Source organism: Lagenorhynchus albirostris, chromosome 11 (assembly GCF_949774975.1).
Source record: "Lagenorhynchus albirostris chromosome 11, mLagAlb1.1, whole genome shotgun sequence".
Lineage (NCBI taxonomy): Eukaryota > Metazoa > Chordata > Mammalia > Artiodactyla > Delphinidae > Lagenorhynchus > Lagenorhynchus albirostris.
In genome coordinates, this window is record NC_083105.1 from 81624758 (window position 1) to 81639413 (window position 14656).

The 14656-nt window shown below is 40.4% G+C and overlaps 1 protein-coding gene across 2 annotated transcripts in view; it reads right to left on the bottom strand.

The window, feature by feature from the left end:
* Positions 1–1899: 1899 nt before the first annotated feature.
* The window catches only part of KLHL42 (kelch like family member 42), a 73941-nt gene continuing 61184 nt past the window's right edge, over positions 1900–14656 (bottom strand). Inside the window, exons 4-5 of one of the 2 annotated variants that reach the window (XR_009543559.1) lie at positions 5593–6383; positions 1900–2546 (exon numbers count right to left, since the gene is read on the bottom strand). The gene's annotated coding sequence lies outside the window, so the exon portion shown is untranslated. Of the gene's footprint in view, positions 2547–5069; positions 6384–14656 lie in introns of those variants that run through there. The other variant, XR_009543558.1, reaches the window with a different exon arrangement.

Consider the following 14656-nt stretch of genomic DNA (forward strand, 5'->3'; position numbering starts at 1 on the left):
GCATCCCTGGCCTATGGAAAACATTCACTAAAGCACCTTTCAAAGTAAATACAATGCTGTATTAACTAAGGCCTTGGAGAAGAAGCATCTTCTGGGCTCTCTTGTAACAGATCAGTCATGTTTGATAAATCCATTCCAACTTTCCCTATCTTCCTAAACCTTAGGATTCCTTCCACTATATTATACGAAGGAATTTATGACATCTCCGTTTTATCCAAAATAGGGCACTGAGTCCAAGTTTTAGTAACCCAAGTAAATAATCAGTAAGAATTTACCCAGCTGTTCAAGCTGGCCAATTGAATTTTGACTCTCTGGGAACTGTATCCTCTTAAAAATTATAGACCGATTTAAAATTATACTCTTGGCACATATATACAATGGAATATTATTCAGCCATAAAAAGAAACGAAATTGAGTTATTTGTAGTGAGGTGGATGGACCTAGAGTCTGTCATACAGAGTGAAGTAAGTCAGAAAGAGAAAGACAAATACCATATGCTAACACATATATATGGAATCTAAGAAAAAAAATGTCATGAAGAACATAGGGGTAAGACAGGAATAAAGACACAGACCTACTAGAGAATGGACTTGAGGATATGGAGAGGGGGAAGGGTGAGCGGTGACAAAGCGAGAGAGTGGCATGGACATATGTACACTACCAAACATAAAATAGGTAGCTAGTGGGAAGAAGCCGCATAGCACAGGGAGATCAACTCGGTGCTTTGTGACCACCTAGAGGGGTGGGTTAGGGAGGGTGGGAGGGAGGGAGATGCAAGAGGGAAGAGATATGGGAACATATGTATATGTATAACTGATTCACTTTGTTATAAAGCAGAAACTAACACACCATTGTAAAGCAATTATACTCCAATAAAGATGTAAAAAAAAAATACAAAATAAATTTTTTAAAAAAAATTAAAGAGGGGCTTCCCTGGTGGTGCAGTGGTTGAGAGTCGCCTGCTGATGCAGGGGACACGGGTTCATGCCCCGGTCTGGGAAGATCCCACATGCCGCGGAGCGGCTGGGCCCGTGAGCCATGGACACTGAGCCTGCACGTCCGGAGCCTGTGCTCCGCAACAGGAGAGGCTGCAACAGTGAGAGGCCCGCGTACCGCAAAAAAAAAAAAAAAAAAAATTAAAGAAAATAAATAAACAGCATTACTCTAGTAAAATAAATAAATAAAATAAAATTATACTCTTCTCTCCTTGGTTTAACCCCTTAAGAATCCATGCCCACTCATATTCTACAGAGTTTTGCTGATATAATTTTTCAATCTTACTTTACTGGTGTGTAACACTCTCCTCCCAAGTGTGAGTTTATATTTTGCCAGGTTGGGATCTAACTTTGCTTACACATCTAAAGAAAATGAGTGGTGGGTGAGGGGAACATAAGAATAAACTGTTTCTCTTTGCATATTAATCCCTTATGTGAAAGAGTTATGTGATCTAAAAAGCCAGCCTAGGCACTTCCCTGGTGGCCCAGTGGTTAAGAATCCTCCTTCCAATGCAGCAGACGCGGGTTTGATCCCTAGTCGGGGAACTAAGATCCCAAGTGCCCACAGGCCACTACTACCGAGCCAACGTGCCTCAACTAGAGAGCCCGTGTGCCACAAACTACAGAGCCCACGCACTCTGGAGCCTGCACACCACAACTAGAGAGAAGCCCGTGCACTTCAACTATGAACCCACGGGGCACAACAAAGAGCCCGTGTGCCACAACTAAAACTGGATGCAGCCAAAATAAATAAATAAATTAATTAAATATATCTTAAGTTTTTTAAAATAAAAATAAATTAAAAGGCAGCCTTATCAGAAAATGGACAAGGAACTTGTTTGCGTGGTATATTTTCTATTGTCACTGTAACAAATTATCAAAAACTTAGTGGTTTAATCCAACACAAATTTATCATCTTATAGTTCTGTAGGAGGGAAGTTTGACATGGGTCTCACTGAGGTAAAATCAAGGTGTCAGCAGGGCTGCATTCTCTTCCAGTAGCCCCGGGGAAAAAATTGTTTTCTTGCTTTTTTCAGTTTCTAGAGGCCACCAACATCCTTTAGTTTGTGGTCCTCTTCCTCCATCTTCAAAGTCAGCACTGTTCCATCTCTCTTTGACCTTTCTTCCATGGTCACGTCTCCCTCTGACCACAAGCTGGGAAAGGTTCTTCACTTTTAAGGGTTCCTGTGATTTGATTGAACCCACCTGGATAATCCATAATAATCTCTTCATCTCAAGGTCCTTAACCTTAATCACATCTGCAAAATCTTTTTTGCTCTGTAAAGTAACATATTCACATGTTCCAGAGATTAGGATATGGACAGCTTTGGAATTATTCTATCTATCACAACAGGCAAATGGAATTTACTTGAGGTTAAATATTCAACGTGCCCTGAATTCTCCTTTCAGACCTCTGGATGCCATTCTTTCCCAAAGCACATCTTTATTATTAAATAAAAGACCTGGTAAAGTTGCTAATTCAACTGATGTTGTAATTTGGCAATGCCCAGATTAAACTCTGTTTAGTCTGTAGCAATCTCAGCTCTGTAGCTGAAATAGATAATGAATTATTTTAGCATGATCTTAGAAATTCCCTGAATTTTAGGCCTGAATTATTTTAATATAATTATAGAAATTCTCTGAAACTCCCTGAATTAAAGCCAATAATTTAGGGTCTTGAACTTCACATGTCCTTCTTGTCGCTGTTCAGGGATACTACAAGGGGCCCTCTAACCCCATGGCTGTTGAAGTTCTCATGCCCTTCATCCTGGTCTGTGGCAGTGACCTTCAATGCACACTTTATCACAGACTACTATAAACCATAACTTAGTTATTTCTTTGTTTTATTTCATGAGCTAAACTTTACCATCCCTTAAATATTGCTGGATTTTTCACTGCTTTTAGTCCAACAAGACCCAAATTCCCCTGCACTAATTTCCCTGACACTTTGTAGCCTGTCTTTGCAATGTTAGCCAGGGTGCTTCATTGTAAGCAACAGAAAGCAAGTGCGATTAAAGCCAAAAATAAAATATATTCAGAGATAAGAGGTTGCTCCCAGAATTCCTGGAGGGTCTTGAGAACAAATTCAGTAACTTAGCATGAACCAAGAAAGCCAGAATCAGCCAAAAGTACCCAACAAGACCAGTCTGATAATGAAGATAGTGGTCTAGCAAGCCACCCCAGCACCGGCCACTGGATGCTGCCACTGACGTTCTTACCACTGCAATAATCCTGTCCAGAATGAATCCCTTCCTTCCTAGTTTCTTTGCTTCACTAGATCAAGATCCCAAGTCCTGAGAAGAGGCATCTGACTGGCTAAACCTAGACAACATTCCTGTGTCCTGGTTCCTTGGAAGAATAGACAGCAAGGATCTGGCCTCTTTGGATCAACATGATGAAGTATTCATACTTCTTCATACTGCTAAATGGAGTTCTCATCATACTGTACTTTAATAACATAGATGTTCATCTTCTACACTAGACTGACAAGAAAGGATAGGTACCATATCTTTAACTTAGTATTCCCGGAAGCTACCACAGTACCTGGCACACAGTAGGCTCTCAGTAAATGAAATTTTAAAAAGGTAAATTTATTCCAGGGTTTTCTTATAATCTTTTTAAAAAAGAACTGACCAGGAAAATGAGGAATCAAGGATGGAGGGTATGAATGGTAACAGGAAGAAGCAAGTCTGTTCAATGGGGGCTGAGAAGATAAGGGCATGGGATACATGTGTGTGTGTGTGTGTAACTATTAGGTTGGTGTGCTATAGAGATGGACAGAGGAAGAGACAAATAAAACAAGAGAAAGAAACTGAAACGAGCAAATGCACACTAGACTTTGCCAGCACTCAGTGTATTAACACAGCTCCAAAAGCCCAAGTGACCTGGAAAACAATTACCCCAAAACTAAAAGGAATTATTATGTAGGTAATTAATCACAGCCCATAGCACTGATATACTTAGGGGGACTATTAAATCCCAATATCCTCAGAATATTTTGCCTAAAACAATAGTTTCATCATGTAATTCCCCACTCAGAAACGTTCAATGGCTCCCCAATGTCAGAGATTAAAATCCACATTCCTTAATACAGTATTCAAGGCCCTACCTAACCAATCTTCCAAAATGACGAGTCAACTCTCTTCTCCAGAAATGCCTTCCTTATTCCTATCTCTATCCTTGTTCCTATTTCTTAAGCTGTTTCTGTTCCCCATTCTGAAAAGACCTTCCTTGCCTCTTCACCTATACAAATCTAATTATCCTTCAAGATTCCAATTAAGACTTTCCTTCTCCTTCCCCCACTCTTCCAACCCTCTCACATTTTAGAACTGAAGTAATAATCTCTAGTACCACCATTTTTCCCTGAATCGTATAGATCCTCAGCACTGTAGGGTTATTCAACTTTGGGGTTATGCATGTTACCGTTGCACTAAGATGAGAAAATCGAATTGCCAGACCATGACTTCTTCTTGGTATTCTCATGTGTTGACAATGTTAAAAATTAGCTTAAATGCATGACAGTATTAATACAATTTTTCTCATCTACATGAAAAAGAGAGAAAAAATTATTCACATGGGAAGATGATGTAAACCTATGTACAAAACTTCAGTAGGTATAGATCACACAATTTAGGAGATGACGGATTCTTCCAACCTGGACTGAAATTCCAATTCTCCCAGAAGAACTTTCCTAGAAGCCTCAGCAAACCTCTCCTCACATTACCTTTGCATCTGGACCTAAAGATGGGGTCAGTATACAGATGAGAGAATAAATGAGCAAAATTTAGTTCCTATTTGGAAAGAGAAAGAGGGGACTGGATGCTGGGTGAGTAACTAAGAATGTCTGCAAACCCTCCCCACCCCACCACTGTGACTGATTCTTGTGAACCTTTAAGTTTGAGTTCTTATGGATTAGAATACAAATCCAAAAGACAGACATTATTTCCATTCATAAGTAGTCTATGTCTTAAAACGTGTTCTTAATGTTTAATGAAATGCTTACTAATTTTAAAAAACTCAGAATTTCAAAGAAAACATCTAATCTTTATTTTTATTGAATTATAATGGACGTATAGTATGCTAATTTCAGGTATATGACATAGTGATTCAATATTTCTGTACATTATGAAATGATCACCACGATAAGTCTAGTTACCATCTGTCACAACAAAGTTATTACAATATTATTGACTATATTCCATATGCTGTACATTACACCCCCATGACACTGCTTTTCATTTTTAACCAACAAACCTTGCAGTAATCAATTGTGACTCTGAGAGGCCACTGCCCAGCCCTGGAGAGCTCCTTTCTTTAATGTTAGTAATACTCCTGGACTTGATATAATGCTTTACAACTTTACATTATCAAATCTGATTCTGTAAAAATAAAATTTACTGATAAAGAAATTGATACTACACTGTTGAGAGATTTGCCTAGCATCCGGTGACTAATAACTACCGGGTCCAAAGCTAGAATCCAGATCTTCTGATAGAAGGTGAGGTAGAGTGGGAGGAAATGGGGTTTGGAGGCCACCAGACCTGGGTTCAAATCCCAGTTTTGGACTTAAACTGTGTAACCTTCAGAAGTGACTTACCTCGAGAACCTTGGTTTTCTCTGTAAAAGGAGGTAACGCAGGGGTCCTCTACCCAGTGATGGAATGAAGATGGAGAGAGTGTGTGAAAATTGCCTGGTGTTCGGGGGGCTTGGATTAAAAGACAGATTTTTTTTTCCCGACCTTGTATCTCTTTCCAAAGTCCATTTCTTTCCAAAGTGCAGCCGATCACAGAAGAACCATGTAGGGTGATGACCCAGAGAGGTCTTCAGAACGGGGAGAGGCACCGCGTAGCCTGGCGGCTGTAAATGGTCAAAAAGAAAGACCATACTGGCCTCCCCTCCAACAGGAACGACATCGAAGGGAACTCTAGGTTTTGGTTTCCTGGATGGTTTACTAAGGCCGTTGAAGGACTTCAAGATGATTCTCATAAAAGCTGTTTTCCTTGTGATTAAGGTGTGTTTGCCTGTTAACTATGTGGTAAACAAACCCTCAGCTCCCGCCTCCTGGTTCTAGTGCAGCCGCGTGTTAATTGGGACCCAGAGGGTAGCGGGTTGGCAAGGCTGCCGGGGACAGGACGCCAAGGAGCCCCATTTGGTTATCAGTTCTGTTGACATGAGCTGAGCTGTATGTGGTTGTGTGGCGTGTCCAGCAGGTCTAGCAGGGGTTTTCCCGGCTATGAAAGGCCTGCTGTTTGAAACGCTTGGCCTGCAGTCAAATGAGGGCTTGAGATCAGGATTCCCACTGCCGTCAGCCCATCAGCTCCACCAGAGCCTCTCCCGCTCGGGCAGGGGGAAGGACCGACCAAACATGTCTGTATCCTTAGGTCAGGGCTGAGGAGAGAAGGAAAGGCAGGAGTGAAGCAGGCTGCACCTGGAGCTCATCTGCTCTTCTTAGCACCCACCACCACCCCAAGCCAGACAGAAAAATATCCCTTTCCCAGCGCTGAAATCCTTTCCCTCTGTGTCACTTATCGGGACTGAACTCCAACACACTCAATCCCTGAAAAAAGGCTGCCAGGGAATCAAATGGGTGGGAGAGGCTTGCTGGGAAATTCCTCCCAGCCAGTGGATACATGACTGCAGAAGAAATTGGGGCAGTTCCCAGTGTAACTTGCTACCCCTCCCCCAGGGGCAATCACTGTCAAAGATGATTTATTTTAAACATTTTGTAATTATTGTAGCCAATGGAGTGTGTGTGTGTGTGTGTGTGTATCTGTGTGTGTTACAGAGACAGAGTGTGTGTGTGTGTGTGTGTGTGTGTGTGTACGTTTGATCATTTGCGGTTAAGTCTGTGTTCACAAGCGCCTTTGAGTTCAGTAGAGTCCAACCGCCAAACCCACACCCAAATATTTTGTAGATAACAGAAGAGCCATTGCCGGTGATGCTTGTATGTACACAGACAAGCTTTGTGGTAGTGCGGTGAGGACCCTGAAGTGGGACTAGGGCTGTGAGGACTCTGCAATAAGAGCTACAGCAAGTCATTCCACTGCATCTCGAGAAACATGTTTAGAAACCTCCATGAAAACATTCCTTCTCCTTCTTAGTAAATGAATATAATTAAGTACCTAAAGGGTCCTGTTATTGAGTGAAGTGCTGCAGAACAGGGTGAGCATTTACTGTTAGGTTTAGGTTTGTTCTTATACTCCATGTTAAATACTCACAACACTGGAAGCAATTACGCCAAGATGTTAACTGTGGTTAATTCTGAGTGGTGGGAATGTGAGTGAGTGGTATTTTCTCCTTGTATTTTTCTACAGTTTAGACATTTCTACAAACACATAATTTTAAATGCTTACTGGATGAGTGAATGAATGAATGAGTGAATGAATGAACTCAGGTAGGTCTACTTGAAAATAGGCCCAGCTCCTGTTTTTAAACAGCTTCTGTTCCTAAAGAGATAGGATAGATAACAACATTACCAAGCATCTGTTTTATGGGCTTTTTGTGTTTGTTTGTTCGCCTTCTATTTTCTTTTCTTTTTTAGGGTATTTGAAGAATGGAAAACAAGAGGCAATGTACACATTGGGATAACATAGAGTCAGTGGGGGGAGGTTGAAAAGTTGTGGAAAGAGATGAAAGCCAGATGAAAATCATTCACTTTTAATGAAGGGCTTCCTCTGAGGAAGTCAGAAGGTTGCAGATGGACAACAGAGGCTGCCGGCTGGTTATATTCACAGGTAAAAAGGAAAACACCACATCAGACAACATTCACCAGAAGGTAAGCTCCATGAGGGCAGAGGCTATTCGTCTGTGAATTCCCTGAGCCTAGAGCAGTGTCTGGTACACGGAGCATGCTCAAAAAATAAAGTTTTAAATTATGAGTGAGGGGGAGGACCTTCAAGATGGCAGAGGAGTAAGACGTAGAGATCACCTTCCTCTCCACAAATACATCAGAAATACATCTACATGTGGAACAACTACAGAACACCTACTGAACGCTGGTGGAAGACCTCAGAGCTCCCAAAAGGCAAGAAACTCCCCACGTACCTGGGTAGGTCAAAAGAAAAAAGAAAAAACAGAGACAAAAAAATAGGGACGGGGGCTTCCCTGGTGGCGCAGTGGTTGAGAGTCCACCTGCCGATATAGGGGACAAGGGTTCGTGCCCCGGTCCGGGAAGATCCCACATGCCCCGGAGCGGCTGGGCCCGTGAGCCATGGCCGCTGAGCCTGCGTGTCCGGAGCCTGTGCCCCGCAACAGGAGAGGCCACAACAGTGAGAGGCCCACGTACCGCAAAAAAAAAAAAATAGGGACGGGACCTGCACCAGTGGGAGGGAGCCGTGAAGGAGGAAAAGTTTCCACAAACTAGAAGCCCCTTCACGGGTGGAGATGGGGGGTGGCTGGGGGGAAGCTTCGGAGACATGGAGGAGAGCACAGCAACAGGAGTACAGAGGGCAAAGCGGAGAGATTCCCACACAGAGGATCGGTGCCGACTGGCACTCACCAGCCCAAGGGGCTTGTCTGCTCACCTGCCAGAATGGGTGGGGACTGGGAGCTGAGACTCTGGCTTTGGAGGTCAGATCCCAGGCAGAGGACTGGGGTTGGCTGCATGAACACAGCGTGAAGGGGGCTTGTGCACCACAGGTAGCTGGGAGGGAGTCTGGGAAAAAGTCTGGACCTGTCTAAGAGGCAAGAGACCATTGCTCCGGGGTGTGTGACAAGAGGGGATTCAGAGCACTGCCTAAACTAGCTCCACAGATGGACGCGAGCCACAGCTATCAGGGAAATTTCTCTGTGCAGCCTCAGGATTAAATCTCCACAATTAACTTGATGTACCCTGCATCCCCCACCGTGGAATACATGAATAGACAATGAATCTTCCCAACATTGAGGCCACGGACTTTGGGAGCAAATGTAGACTTGGGGTTTGCTGTATGCAACAGATTATTTTCTGATTTTTATGTTTATCTTAGTATAGGTTTTAGCACTTGTTATCATTGGTGGATTTGTTATTGGTTTGGTTGCTCTCTTCTTTATTTTTTTCTTTTTATTACTTATTTAAATTATAATGATATTTTATTTTAATAACTTTATTTTATTTTTTTCTTGTTTCTTTTTTTTCTCGCTTTTCTTCTGAGCCGTGTGGCTGATAGGGTTTCCGTGCTCTGGCTGGGTGTCAGGCCTGAGCCTCTGAGGTGGGAGAGCCAAGTTCAGGACATTGGACCACCAGAGACCTCTTGGCCCCATGTAATATCAATCAGTGAGAGCTCTCGCAGAGATCTCCTTCTCAACGCTAAGACCCAGCCCCACTCAATGACCCGCAGGCTCCAGTGCTGGATACCCCATGCCAAACAACTAGCAAGACAGGAACACAACCCCAACCATTACCAGAGACACTGCCTAAAATCATAAGTTCACAGACACCCCAAAACACACCACTGGATGCAGTTTGCCCACCAGAAAGACAAGATCCAGCGTCATCCACCAGAACACAGGAACCAGTCCCCTCAACCAGGAAGCCTACACAACCCACTGAACCAACCTTACCCACTGGGGGCAGACATCAAAAACAACGGGAACTATGAACATGCAGCCTGAGAAAGGGAGACCCCAAACACAGTAAGCTAAGCAAAATGAGATGACAGAGAAATACTCAGCAGATGAAGGAGCAAAGTAAAAACCCACCAGACCAAACAAATGAAGAGGAAATAGGCAGTCTACCTGAAAAAGAATTCAGAGTAATGATAGTAAAGATATCCAAAATCTTGGAAATAGAATGGAGAAAATACAAGAAATGTTTAGCAAGGACCTAGAAAAATGAACGAACAAACAAACAATGATGAACAACACAATAAATGAAATGAAAAATTCTCTAGAAGGAATCAATAGCAGAATAACTGAAGCAGAAGAATGGATAAGTGACCTGGAAGATAAAATAGTGGAAATAACTACCACAGAGCAGAATAAAGAAAAAAGAATGAAAAGAATTGAAGACAATCTCAGAGACCACTGGGACAACATTAAATGCACCAACATTTGAATTATAGGGGTCACAGAAGAAGAGAAAAAAGAAAGGTTCTGAGAAAATATTTGAAGAGATTATAGTTGAAAACTTCCCTAATATGGGAAAGGAAATAGTCAAGTCCAGGAAGCACAGAGAGTACCATACACGATAAAGCCAAGAAGAAACATGACAAGACACATATTAATCAAACTATCAAAAATTAAATATAAAGAAAAATATATTAAAAGCAGCAAGGGAAAAGCAACAAATAACATACAAGGGAACCTCCATAAGGTTAACAGCTGACCTTTCAGCAGAAACTCTGCAAGTCAGAAGGGAGTGGCAGGACATATTTAAAGTGATGAAAGGGGAAAAGCTACAACCAAGATTACTCTACCCAGCAAGGATCTCATTCACATTTGACAGAGAAATTAAAATCTTTACAGACAAGCAAAAGCTAAGAGAATTCAGCACCACCAAACCAGCCTTACAACAAATGCTAAAGGATCTTCTCTAGGCAGGAAACACAAGAGAAGGAAAAGACCAACAATTATAAACCCAAAACAATTAAGAAAATGGTAATAGGAACATATATATCGATAATTACCTTAAATGTAAATGGATTAAATGCTCCAACCAAAAGACATAGACTGGCTGAATGGATACAAAAACAAGACCCTTATATATGCTGTCTACAAGAGACCCACTTCAGACCTAGCAACACATACAGACTGAAAGTGAGGGGATGGAAATAGATATTCCATGCAAATGGAAATCAAAAGAAAGCTGGAGTAGCAATTCTCATATCAGACAAAATAGACTTTAAAATAAAGACTATTACAAGAGAAAAAGAAGGAAACTACATAATGATCAAGGGATCAACCCAAGAAGAAGATATAACAACTGTAAACATTTATGCATCCAACAGAGGAGCACCTTAATACATAAGGCTAATGCTAACAGCCACAAAAGGAGAAATCGATGGTAACATAATAATAGTAGGGGAGATAGCCTCATCCACCAGAGGGCAGGCAGCAGAAGCAAGAAGAACTACAATCCTGCAGCCTGTGGAACAAAAACCACATTCACAGAAAGATAGACAAGATGAAAAGGCAGAGGGCTGTGTACCAGATGAAGGAACAAGTTAAAATCCAAGAAAAACAACTAAATGAAGTGGAGATAGTCAACCTTCCAGAAAAAGAATTCAGAATAATGATAGTGAAGATGATCCAGGACCTCAGAAAAAGAATGGAGGCAAAGATTGAGAAGATGCAAGAAATGTTTAACAAAGACCTAGAAGATTTAAAGAACAAACACCTAGAAGAATTAAAGAACAAACAAAAAGGGATGAACAATACAATAATTGAAATGTAAAATACACTAGAAGGAATCAATCGCAGAATAACTGAGGCAGGAGAACGGACACATGACCTGGAAGACAGAATGGTGGAATTCTCTGCCACAGAACAGAATAAAGAAAAAAGAAAAAAAAAGAAATGAAGACAGCCTAAGAGACTTCTGGGACAACATTAAACGCAACAATATTCGCATTATAGGGGTCCCAGAAAGAGAAGAGAGAGAGAAAGGACCTGAGAAAATATTTGAAGAGATTATAGTTGAAAACTTCCCTAACATGGGAAAGGAAATAGCCACCCAATTCCAGGAAGTGCAGAGAATCCCAGGAAAGATAAATCCAAGGAGAAACACACTGAGACATATAGTAATCAAATTGGCAAAAATGAAAGACAAAGAAAAATTATTAAAAGCAACAAGGGAAAAATGACAAATAACATTCAAGGGAACTCCCATAAGGTTAACAGCTGATTTCTCAGCAGAAAATCTACAGGCCAGAAGCGAGTGGCAAGGTATATTTAAAGTGATGAAAGGGAAGAACCTACAACCAAGATTACTCTACCCGGCAAGGATCTCATTCAGATTCGATGGAGAAATCAAAAGCTTTACAGACAAGCAAAAGCTAAGAGAATTCAGCACCACCAAACCAGCTCTACAACAAATGCTAAAGGAACTTCTCTAAGTGGGAAACACAGAGAAGAAAAGGACCTACAAAAACAAACCCATAACAATTAAGAAAATGGTAATAGGAAGACACATATCGATAATTACCTTAAATGTGAATGGATTAAATGCTCCAACCAAAAGACACAGGCTCGCTGAATGGATACAAAAACAAGACCCATATATATGCTGTCTACAAGAGACCCACTTCAGACCTAGGGACACATACAGACTGAAAGTGAGGGGATGGAAAAAGATACTCCATGCAAATGGAAATCAAAAGAACGTTGGAGGAGCAATACTCATATCAGATAAAATAGACTTTAAATAAAGAATGTTACAAGAGACAAGGAAGGACACTACATAATGATCAAGGGATAAATCCAAGAAGAAGATATAACAATTAAAAATATATATGCACCCAACATAGGAGTACCTCAATACATAAGGCAAATGCTAACAGCTGTAAAAGAGGAAATCGACAGTGACACAATAATTAAGGGGGACTTTAACAACTCACTTACACCAATGGACAGATCATCCAAACAGAAAATAAATAAGGAAACAGAAGCTTTAAATGACACAATAGACCAGATAGATTTAATTGATATTTATAGGACATTCCATCCAAAAACAGCAGATTACACTTTCTTCTCAAGTGCACATGGAACATTCTCCAAGATAGATCACATCTTGGGTCACAAATCAAGGCTCAGTAAATTTAAGAAAATTGAAATCATATCAAGCATCTTTTCTCACCAAAACACTATGAGATTAGAAATGAATTACAGGGAAAAAAACGTAAAAAAACACAAACACATGGAGGCTAAACAATACATTACTAAATAACCAGGTCACTGAAGAAATCAAAGAGGTTATCAAATAATGCCTAGAGACAAATGACAATGAACACATGACGATCCAAATCCTATGGGATGCAACAAAAGCAGTTCTAAGAGGGAAGTTTACGATACAAGGCAATATAAGCCTACCTCAAGAAACAAGAAAAATCTCAAATAAACAATCTAACCTTACACCTAAAGGAAATAGAGAAAGAAGAACAAACAAAACCCAAAGTTAGTAGAAAGAAAGAAATCATAAACATCAGACCAGAAATAAATGAAACAGAAACAAAGAAAACAATAGCAAAGATCAATAAAACTAAAAGCAGCTTTCTTGAGAAGATAAACAAAACTGATATAACATTAGCCAGGCTCATCAAGAAAAAGAGGGAGCAGACCCAAATCAATAAAATTAGAAATGAAAAAGGAGAAGTTAAAACAGACACCACAGAAATACAAAGCATCCTAAGAGATGACTACAAGCAACTCTATGCCAATAAAATGGACAACCTGGAAGAAACTGATAAATTTTTAGAAAAGCACAACTTTCCAAGACTGAACCAGGAAGAAATAGAAAATATAAACTGAGCAATCACAAGCACTGAAATTGAAACTGTGATTAAAACTCTTCCAACAAACAAAAGCCCAGGACCAGATGGCTTCACAGGCGAATTCTATCCAACATTTAGAGAAGAGCTAACACCTATCCTTCCCAAACTCTTCCAAAATATAGCAGAGGGAGGAACACTCCCAAACTCATTCTATGAGGCCACCATCACCCTGATACCAAAACCAGACAAAGACGTCACAAAAAAAGAAAACTATAGGCCAATATCACTGATGAACATGGATTTAAAAATCCTCAACAAAATACTAGCAAACAGAATCCAACAGCACATTAAAAGGATCACGGTCAAGTGGGGTTTATCCCAGGAATGCAAGGATTCAATGTGATACACCATACTAACAAACTGAAGGAGAAAAACCATATGATCACCTCAATAGATGCAGAAAAAGCTTTTGACAAAATTCAACACATATTTATGATAAAAACCCTCCAGAAAGTAGGCACAGAGGGAACTTACCTCAACATAATAAAGGCATATAAGGCAAACCCACAGCCAACATCGCTCTCAATGGTGAAAAACTGAAACCATTTCCACTAAGATCAGGAATAAAACAAGGTTGCCCACTGTCACCACTATTATTCAACATAGTTTTGGAAGTTTTAGCCACAGCAATCAGAGAAGAAAAGGAAATAAAAGGAATCCAAATTGGAAAAGAAGAAGTAAAACTGTCACTGTTTGCAGATGACATGATAGTATACATAGAGAATCCTAAAGATGCTACCAGAAAACTACTAGAGCTAATCAATGAATTTGGTAAGGTAGCAGGATACAAAATTAATGCACAGAAATCTCTGGCATTCCTATACAGTAATGACGAAAAATCTGAAAGAGAAATTAAGGAAACACTGCCATTTACCATTGCAACAAAAAGAATAAAATACCTAGGAATAAACCTACCTAGGGAGACAAAAGACCTGTATTCAGAAAACTATAAGACACTGATGAAAGAAATTGAAGATGATACAAACAGATGGAGAGATATACCATGTTCTTGGATTGGAAGAATCAATGCTGTGAAAATGACTATACTACCCAAAGCAATCTACAGATTCAATGCAATCCCTATCAAACTACCCCTGGCATTTTTCACAGAACTAGAACAAAATATTTCACAATTTGTATGGAAACACAAAAGATGCTGAATAGCCAAAGCAACCTTGAGAAAGAAAAACAGAG